An 11,102-nucleotide genomic window follows, 5' to 3' on the forward strand; every position below is an offset into this window, starting at 1 on the left:
TAGAGGTGTACAGGGTTCTTAAGCACACTCTTTTTGCTTTGGATCACGACTTTAACCGCTCAGTTTCAAGCTTTTCACTTGACACCTTCACGCCGAAAGCACATGGTTAGGGATAGCTTGGTTTAGCCGCTTAGGCCAGGATTTTATTCCTTTGGGCCCTCCTATCCACTGATGCTCAAAGCCTTGGATCTTTTTTACCCTTGCCTTTTGGTTTAAAGGGTTACTGGCTTTTTGCTTTTGCCTTTTGGTTTAAAGAGCTTTTGGCTTTTTCTGCTTGCTTTTTCTTTTTCTTTCTTTTTTTCTTTTATTTTCGCATTTTTTTTCTGCAAGGTTTTGTATTCACTGCTTTTTCTTGCTTCAAGAATCAATTTTATGATTTTTCAGATTATCAATAACAGTTCTCCTTTTTCATTATTCTTTCAAGAGCCAATAATTTTAGCATTCATGAACAACAATATCAAAAATATGCACTGTTCAAGCATTCATTCAGAAAACAAAATGTATTGTCACCACATCAATATAATTAAACTAATTTCAAGGATGAATTCGAAATCATATACTTCTTGTTCTTTTGTTTTTAGAAAATTTTTCATTTAAGAGAGGTGATGGATTCATAGGACACTCATAGCTTTAAGGCATAGTTTACTAGACACTAATGATCATGTAGTAAAGACACAAACATAAATAAAACATAAGGCTCAAAAACCGAAAAACAGAAAAATAAGAACAAGGAGATTAAGGAACGGGTCCACCTTAGTGAGGGTGGCGTCTTCTTCCTCTTGAAGAACCAATGATACTCTTGAGCTCCTCTATGTCTCTTCTTTGCCTTTGTTGCTCCTCCCTCATAGCTCTTTGATCTTCTCTAATCTCCTAGAGAATGATGGAGTGCTTTTGGTGCTCCACCCTTAATTGTCCCATGTTGGAACTTAATTCTCCTAGGGAGGTGTTAATTTGCTCCCAATAGTTTTGTAGAGGAAAACTTTGCCACAACTTCATAGAAGTGGTCTTGATGGACCTTTGAGATGATTCTCTCCATCTTCCATGACTCAGAGGTGTAAGCAATTGCCTTCCCTTTCCTCTTTCTTGAGGTTTCTCTGGCCTTAGGTGCCATAAATGGTTATGAAAAAACAAAAAGCAATGCTTTTACCACACCAAACTTAAAAGGTTTGCTCGTCCTCGAGCAAAAGAAGAAAGAAAGTAGTAGAAAAAGAAGAAAATGGAGGCGATGGAAGGAGATATATGGTTCGGCCAAGGGGTAGAAGTAGTGGTTGTAATGTGTGAAAATGAAGGAGTGGTGAGGGGTTTTTGGGATTTCTTCCACCATTATTATTGAAGCCTTGTTGAGGCTTCTGCTGGTCCTTCCATGAGAAATTTGGATGATTTCTCCATGAAGGATTATAGGTGTTTCCATAGGGTTCTCCCATGTAATTCACCTCTGCCATTGCAGGGTTCTCAGGATCATAAGATTCTTCTTCAGAAGATACTTCTTTAGTACTGTTGGATGCAGCTTGCAATCCATTCAGACTCTGAGAAATCATATTGACTTACTGAGTGAATATTTTGTTCTGAGCCAATATGGCATTCAGAGTATCAATTTCAAGAACTCCCTTCTTCTGAGGCGTCCCATTGTTCACAGGATTCCTTTTAGAGGTGTACATGAACTGGTTATTTACAACCATTTCAATGAGTTTCTAAGCTTTTGCAGGGGTTTTCAGATGAAGAGATTCTCCTGCAGAATGGTCCAATGACATTTTTGACAACTCAGACAGACCATCATAGAATATTGATGAGCGGATAATTTATACGCTTTTTGACATTGTTTTTAGTATGTTTTTAGTAGGATCTAGTTACTTTTAGGGATGTTTTTAATAAATTTTGTGTTAAATTCACATTTCTGGACTTTACTATGAGTTTGTGTGTTTTTCTGTGATTTCAGGTATTTTCTGGCTGAAATTGAGGGACTTGAGCAGAAATCAGATTCAGAGGTTGAAAAAGGACTGCTGATGCTGTTGGATTCTGACCTCCCTGCACTCAAAGTGGATTTTCTGGAGCAATAGAACTCGAAATGGCGCGTTTCCAATTGCGTTGGAAAGTAGACATCCAGGGCTTTCCAGCAATATATAATAGTCCATACTTTTGCCAAGAATTGACGACATAAACTGGCGTTCAACGCCAGCCTTCTACCCAAATCTGGCGTCCAGCGCCAGAAAAGGATTCAAAACCAGAGTTGAACGCCCAAACTAGCATGAAGCATGTGAAGCATGGCTGGCTGTAAAGCCATGTTTGGCTGTTGAATGTAAGGAATGTCAGGCTTGTCATGTCTGAATTACACTCATATTTTGATTAAAGCTTGGCTGGCTATTACACTCATATTTTGATTAAAGGGTCAGGCATGGCTTAATAGCCAGCCAAGCTTTAATCAAAATATGAGTGTAATTCAGACATGACATGGCAAGATTCCTGGAATTCATATTAAAAATTTTGGAATTCTTATTTTCTTTTTCAAAAGAATTTTTCGAAAAATATAAAATAAAAATCCAAAAAATTTAGAAAATCATAAAAATCAAAAATATTTTTGTGTTTCTTGTTTGAGTCTTGAGTCATATCATAAGTTTGGTGTCACTTGCATATACATCTTGCATTTTTCGAAAATTCTCATGCATTCATGGTGTTCTTCATGATCTTCAAGTTGTTCTTGGTAAGTCTTCTTGTTTGATCTTGATTATTTTTTGTTTTGTGTCTTTTCATGTTTATCATATGCATTCTTGAATTCTTAGTGTCTAAGCATTAAAGAATTCTAAGTTTGGTGTCTTGCATGTTTTCTTTGCATTAAAAATTTTTCAAAATTATGTCTATGATGTTCATCTTGACATTCAAAGTGTTCTTGGTGTTCATCTTGACATTCATAGCATTCTTGCATGCATCACATGTTTTGATCTAAAAATTTCATGCATTGCATATTTTTCATGTTTTTCATAAAAATTTCAAAAATAAAAAAAAAATATCTTTCCCTGTTTCTCTCATCAAATTCGAAAATTGAGTTGACTTTTTCCCTGACTGAGATTTACAAGGTGACCATAGCTTGCTTCATACCAACAATCTCCATGGGATTCGACCCTTACTCACGTAAGGTATTACTTGGACGACCCAGTGCACTTGCTGGTTAGTTGTATCGAAGTTGTGACAATTATGAATTAAGATCAAAGCACCAAGCTTTGGAGCCATTACCAGGGATTGTTCGAGCCTGGACATCACAATTTCGTGCACCAAATATACATATGATGCTCCATTCTGGAAGCATGTCAGAAGGATACCTTTTGATCAGTTGCTTATATCTTTCCCAAGCTTCATAGAGGGACTCACCTTCCTTCTGTCTGTAGGTTTGGATTTCCACTCTAAGCTTGCTCATCTTCTGAGGTGGAAAGAATTTGGCCAGGAAAGCACTGACCAGCTTATCCCAAGAGTTCAGGCTTTCCTTAGGTTGTGAATCCAACCATATTCTAGCTCTGTCTGTTACAGTAAAAAGGAAAAGCATAAGCCTGTAGACCTCGGGATCAACTCCATTGGTCTTGACAGTGTCACAGATTTGTAAGAATTCATCTAAAAACTGATGAGGATCTTCCATTGGAAGTCCATGAAACTTGCAATTCTGCTGCATTAGAGAAACTAATTGAGGCTTAAGCTCAAAGTTGTTTGCTCCAATTACAGGAATTGAGACGCTTCTTCCATAGAAGTTGGAAGAGGGTGCAATAAAGTCACCAAGCATCTTCCTTGCATATCTACCATTGTTATTGGGTTCGGCCATCTCCTCTTCTTTTCCGAAAAATTCTGTCAAGTCCTCTCTAGAGTGTTGTGCTTTAGCTTCTCTTAGCTTCCTCTTTAGAGTCCTTTCAGGTTCTGGATCAGCTTCAACAAGAATGTTCTTATCCTTGCTCCTGCTCATATGAAAAAGAAGAGAACAGAAAAGAAGAGGAATCCTCTATGTCACAGTATAGAGATTCCTTTATGTGAGTAGAAGAAGAGAAGAATAGAAGAAGGAGAAGAGGAAAATTTGAACACAGAGAAGAAGGGGGGGTTTGAATTTTGAGTGGAAGAGGAGTGTTAGTAGATAAATAAATAAATAGAGAGATGAGAGAGAGAGAGAGAGAGAGAGAGAGATTGAATTCGAATTTAAATTAAAAATAAAAGGAAAATATTTTTGTTTTTATTTTAAAATGTAGTTAGAATTCAAAAATTAAAAAGAGAAACAAAATAAAATTTGAAAAAGATAAAAAATAGTAACTAATTTATTTAGTTTTCAGATTTTAGAGAAAAAATATGATTGAAATAGAAAACTTTTAAAATCAAACAAAAAGTCAAATAGTTAATTGAAAAAGATTTGAAAATCAAATTTTGAAAAGAGAAGTTAGAAAAGATTTTAAAATTAATTTTGAAGAAGATTTGATTGAAATTTATTTTGAAAAAGATTTGAAAAAGAAAATTAAAAAGATTTGATTTTGAAAACTGAAGTTGATTACTTGACTAACAAGAAACTAAAAGATATGATTCTAAAATTTAAAGATTGAACCTTTCTTAATAGGCAAGTAACAAACTTTAAAATTTTTGAATCAATCACAATAATTGTTAGTTAAGATTTTGAAAATATAGAATAAAATTAAGAAAAAGATTTTTTTTTAAAATTTTCGAAAATATGAAAGGAGAATGAAAAAGATTTGATTTTTGAAAAAGTTTTGAAAAGATAGGATTTTTAAATTGAAAATTTGACTTGACTCACAAGAAACAGCTAAATTTTGAAAAATTTTTGAAAATTTCAACTCAAATATTCGAAATTTACGAGAAGAATAAGGGAAAGATATTATTTTTTTATTTTTGAATTTTAATGCGAAAAGAGAAAAACATAAAATTGATGCAAAACATGAAAATTTAAGATCAAAATGAGAAATGCATGCAAGAACACTTTGAATGTCAAGATGAACACCAAGAACATATTTTTGAAAATTTTTAAGAAAAGAAAAAATGCAAGACACCAAACTTAAAAAATTTTTAATGTTGAGACACTAACAAATTGAAAATGCATATGAAAAACAAGAAAAAACACAAAAGAAGAAAATGTAAATATCAAATAATGAAGATCATCAAGAACTACTTGAAGATCATGAAGAACTCAATGCATGTATTTTTCGAAAATTTTTAGGAAAAATTAAAAAAATGCAAATGACACAAAACTTAGAATTTAACACTAGACTCAAACAAGAACACAAAATTTTTGGTTTTTATGATTTTATTAAAAAAAAATTTGTATTTTTTTCAAAAATTATTTAGAAAAAAGAAAATAAGGAATTCAAAATTCTTAATGAGAATTCCAGGAATCATGCAATGTTAGTCTAAAACTCCGGTCCAGGAATTAGACATGGCTTGCTAGCCAGCCAAGCTTTCAGTGAAACCTTCGGTCCAAAACACTAGACATGGCCAATGGCCAGCCAAGCTTTAGCAAATCATTACATTCAACATCAAGATTGATAGAAATCAACAAGCTCTTGTGATGATAAGTTGAAACCTCGGTCCAAAAGATCAGACATGGCTTCACAGCCAGCCAGACTTCAACAGATTATCATGAAATTCTAGAATTCATTCTTAAAAATTCTGAAGCCATAGAATAATTTATTTATTTTTATTTTATTTTTTTTTGAAAATTTTTCGAAAATAAAAAGCTAAAAAAAATAAAATTACGTAATCTGAGCAACAAGATGAACCGTCAATTATCCAAACTCGAACAATCCCCGGCAACGGCGCTAAAAACTTGGTGCTCGAAACGTAATTCACACACTTTGTCACAACTCCATGCAGCTGACCAGCAAGTGCACTGGGTCGTCTAAGTAATAAACCTTACGTGTAAAGGTCGATCCCACGGAGATTGTCGACTTGAAGCAAGCTATGGTCATCTTGTAAATCTCAGTCAGGCGGATTCAAATGGTTATGGAGGTTTGATAATTAAAATATAAATAAAACATAAAATAGGATAGAGATACTTATGTAATTCATTGGTGAAAATTTCAGATAAGCGTATGGAGATGCTTTGTTCCTTCTGAACTTCTGCTTTCCCATTGCCTTCATCCAATCATTCTTACTCCTTTCCATGGCAAGCTGTATGTTGGGGGATCACCGTTATCAATGGCTACCGTCCATCCTCTCAGTGAAAATGGTCCAAATGCGCTGTCACCGCACGGCTAATCATCTGTCGGTTCTCACTCATGTTGGAATAGGATCCATTGATCCTTTTGCGTCTGTCACTACGCCCAGCACTTGCGAGTTTGAAGCTCGTCACAGTCATCCCATCCCAGATCCTACTCGGAATACCACAGACAAGGTTTAGACTTTTCGAATCTCAAGAATGCTGCCAATTGATTCTACCTTATACCACGAAAACTTCGATCTTTCGGAATGGAGGCTAAGAGATAAACGCTCAAGCTATTGCAGATAGAACGGAAGTGATTGTCAGGCACACGTTCATAGGTGAGATTGATGATGAGTGTCACAGATCATCACATTCATCAGGTTAAAGTGCGAGTGAATATCTTGGAATAAGAATAAGCTTGAATTGAATAGAAAAACAATAGTACTTTGTATTAATTCATGAGGAACAGCAGAGCTCCACACCTTAATCTATGGGGTGTAGAAACTCCACCGTAGAAAATACATAAGTGAAAAAGGTCTAGGCATGGCCGTGAGGCCAGCCTCCATGGTCTAAGAACTAAACGTCCAGAGATTGCATCATATGGTCAAAAGACCTGAAATAAATCACTAAAAGTAGTTTTTATACTAAACTAGTTACTAGGGTTTACAGAAAATAAGTAATTGATGCAGAAATCCACTTCCGGGCCCACTTGGTATGTGCTAGGGCTGAGCATTGAAGCTTTCATGTATAGAGACTCTTCTTGGAGTTAAATGCCAGGTTGTAGCCTGTTTGTGGCATTTAACTCTGGTTTGTAACCTGTTTCTGGCGTTTAACTTCAAAATAGAGCAGGAAGTTGGCGTTTGAACGCCAGTTTGCGTCGTCAAAACTCGGGCAAAGTATGGACTATTATATATTGCTGGAAAGTCCTGGATGTCTACTTTTCAACGCAATTGAGAACGCGCCAATTGGGTTTCTGTAGCTCTAGAAAATCTATTTCGAGTTCAGAGAGGTCAGAATCCAACAGCATCTGCAGTCCTTTTTCAGCCTCTGAATCAGATTTTTGCTCAGGTCCCTCAATTTCAGCCAGAAAATACCTGAAATTATAGAAAAACACACAAACTCATAGTAAAGTCCAGAAATATGAATTTTGCTTGAAAACTAATAAAAATATAATAAAAGTAGCTAGATCCTACTAAAAACTACCTAAAAACAATGTCAAAAAGTGTATAAATTATCCGCTCATCAGATGGATTGCCTACGCCGTTGATGGTAGGCTTCAAGATCTAAAGTCAGGCCACCTCCCTACAGATAGCAATGTTGGTGGATTCGACTGAAGGAGATGTCTCTTGCTTCAATAAATCCCTTCTGATTGTTTCAAAATTTTCATTAATTCCAATAAGGAACTAATACAACCTTTGTTCTTGTTTTAATCAGTTGAAAATCATAATATCTTCAGGGCATTTCATGGGATTTGGTTGTTTTCTGTCGATGGCCATCCATATGGCTAGCAATTTGTTCCAAAATTCCTCTAGGATATCCTGTCCTTGTTTTTGAGTGTTGGCTCATCGATGTAGGTCGTAGATCTGGATCGGATCGGTACCACTTCCGTATGTGGTTGGCAGACCGTCCCATAGTGCCTTTGCAGTTGGAAATTGAGACACGTTGTTCATTAGATTTGCTTCGATGTTCTGGATAATTGATAAACCCCTTTTTAGGGTTTATCTTGTGCTTAATTTAGGTGGATTCCACCCAATTTTTCCACATTTATCCAATGAAATAGCATGGTTTCATGATTGTCTCCTAAATTATGCTTAAGTGTAAAAACATACTTTTTAGGCCCTTAATTGCTAATTTTGATTCACCTTTGATTCCACTAGATGCCTTGATATGTTTGTTAGTGAATTCAGATCGGAAAGGCTAGGAATGGATCAAAGGGATGGAGAGGAAAAGCATGCAAGTGGAGAACTCATGAAGAAACAAGGATTTGGGATGCAATCAACGACGCGCACGCGCAGTACACGCGCACGCGTGGATTGTGACGTCGCATGGCGACGCGTACGCGTACATGGTGCGTACACATGGAGAGGAAATTGTCAAGCGACGCGTATGCGTACATGGCGCGTACGCGTCAGTGCTCGCACGTGACTCACTTAAAGGCAATCCGCTGGGGGCGAATTCTGGGCTTCCCAGGCCCAAATCCAACTCACTTATGATGCTATTTAACTCAAGGAATGAAGGGGAATCAAACATCTAGTCACATTAGTTAGTTTTAGTTTAAGTTTTGGAGGGAAAGTTAGTTTTTAGAGAGAGAAGCTCTCACCTCTCTCTAGAATTAGGATTAGGTTAGATCTAGATTAGGATTTCTTAGATCTAGGTTAATTTCATGCTTTCATTTACTTTTCCTTTGCAATTTCTTCTTCTTCTACTTCTCCTCTCTCTAGTTTAACATTTAATTCTTGTAATTCTTTACTTTTATGTTAATGCACTTTTGTTCTTCTATTTCTCTTTTAATGCAATTTATGATTCCTTTATTGTTGAATTGCTTTGTTGTTGTTTAATTCCTTTTACTTTTCTTTTATGTCTTCCATGTGTTTGATGAAATGCTTGGTTGGATTATAGAGTAGATTTTTCCCCTCTTGGCCTAGGTAGAGTAATTAGTGACTCTTGAGTTATCTCATTCTTTTGTTGATTGATAATTAGAAGTTGCTAATTGATTTGAATGCCACTAAAGCTAGTATTTCATCTAAATTTGGCTAGGACTCGTGGACTCAAGTTAATCCATCCACTTGACTTACCTTCATGGTTAGAGGTTAACTAAGTGGGAGCAAGGGACAATTCTCATTAGAATTGAGGAGGATAGCTAGAATAGGACTTCTAGTTCTCATTCCTTGCCAAGAGCTTTTCTAGTTGTTAGTTTATTTTCTTTGCCATTTACATTTCTTATTTCTTAACCCAAACCCCCCCCCCCCAAAACACACATCATAACCAATAGCAAGACACTTTATTGCAATTCCTAGGGAGAACGACCCGAGATTTGAATACTTCGATTATTTTTACAGGGGTTTGTTACTTGTGACAACCAAATTTTTGTATGAAAGGATTATTGTTGGTTTAGAAACTATACTTGCAATGAGAATTCAATTGTGAATTCTAAACCGTCAAAAATCCGCTCATCAAAATGGCACCATTGCCGGGGAATTGCAATGGTGTTGTGTTATTAGTTATTGTATATATGTGAATATTGTGAATAGCTTGATTTTTGGATTGCTTGTTAGTTTTTGCTATTTTTAGGAGTTTGTTTCATTATTTCTTATTAGCTTTTGTTTCTTATTTTCTCTTTTCATTATGAATTCTCACTTTGGCTATGAGTTTGGTTCTCACTATGTTGATGGAAATGGGAGCTATAATGAAGATGTGTATCAAGGATGGGACAACCGAAGGTGGGAGAAGCCATATGCATATGATCAATCTTCATGGCAACAACCTCTACCAATACACTATGAACAAAAGCCATTCTATGATGCACACCAATCAAATAGCTATGGTGAATCCCCTTGTGACTTTCAAGAACCACCACCATGTGCCTATGAGCCATATCCTCAACATAACCTTCAACCATACTCACAAGCCTCTTTTCACCAACCACCTTCATATGACCCTAATTCATATCCACCATTCCAACAACCATATGAGCCATATGAACCACATATAGAGCCACTACCATTCCAACATCACCACTTTCAAGAGCCACCCCCTCCATATTATTACCAAGATGAACCACCTCCAATGCATGGAAATTTTCAACAAGATGAATTCTACTTTCCACCACAACCTCCCATGGAAGAGTATTCATGTCCATCAATCCAAGAGTCATATGATCCCAATCATGTTATCCAAGCGGAGCAAGAGTCAAGGGATCGTCTCAAGGAAGCATTTGATCAATTTCAAGCAACCATGGAGCGTGTTGTGCAACAAGTGGAAAAAGTGGAGAGTGTTGAACCGCCACAATCCTACCAAGAAGAACCACCTTCCTACTATGAATTCTTCCTCCAAAATGATGAAACCTTCCATCCACCCCAACCTCCAATGGATGACATCCTTGATGCTCTTGTTCAAGGACAAGAGAAGATAAAAAGGGATGTCCAACAATTCACGACCGCTCTAGACGAGGTGGTAAACTGGTTAACATCCCAATGCTTGAACAATCAAAGCACTCCCATGGCCACATGTGGAGAATCAAATGAAGAGCATAGCATGAAGGAGAGATTGGAAACTCTGGTGGAAAATAAGGAGGAATGCTATGTTGTGTTAGAACAATTGGAGGAGCCTATGATTGTTGAAGAGAAGGAAGAAGTGGTCAACGACTTAGGAGATGCAGAACTACCTTGGGAATCTAGAATTGAAGAAAATCCCTCCAACAAGATTGAAGTTGATGTTGAGGAGGAATGTGCACAACCTCCAAGGCGTATCCCATATGAAGACTTGGATGGGATAGAGCAAGAATCGAGTTCCCTTGGAAATGGAGATCAAGCATCAAATCTTAGTGGTGAAGAATCCTTTGAGCTTAAAGAACCTTCTCCCGGTGAAATAGAAAGTAATGTGGAGGTAGGATTCTCTCATCCTCCCATTTATGATTTGAGTAAGGAAAAGAGTTAGATAAAATTATTGAACAAAAGATTATAATTGAGAAATCTTGTAAAGAGGTGGAGGTCCTTAGAAAAAGAAGGACGGAGGTTGGATACGCTTTGTCAAGACCCTTGGAAGCCTCTTCACCTAGGTTGCCATCTACTCCTTCATTTGAGTGGGTAAAATTCATTTCTATTAGCTTTATTACCCTGATCAAATATGGCTTACTTGAAACGGATGGTCAACTTAGGATGCTTTGTGGGATGAAGCGTAAAAAAAAGATGCTTCGTGGTTGGCGTTA

This window comes from Arachis ipaensis, chromosome B04 (assembly GCF_000816755.2).
Source record: "Arachis ipaensis cultivar K30076 chromosome B04, Araip1.1, whole genome shotgun sequence".
NCBI lineage: Eukaryota > Viridiplantae > Streptophyta > Magnoliopsida > Fabales > Fabaceae > Arachis > Arachis ipaensis.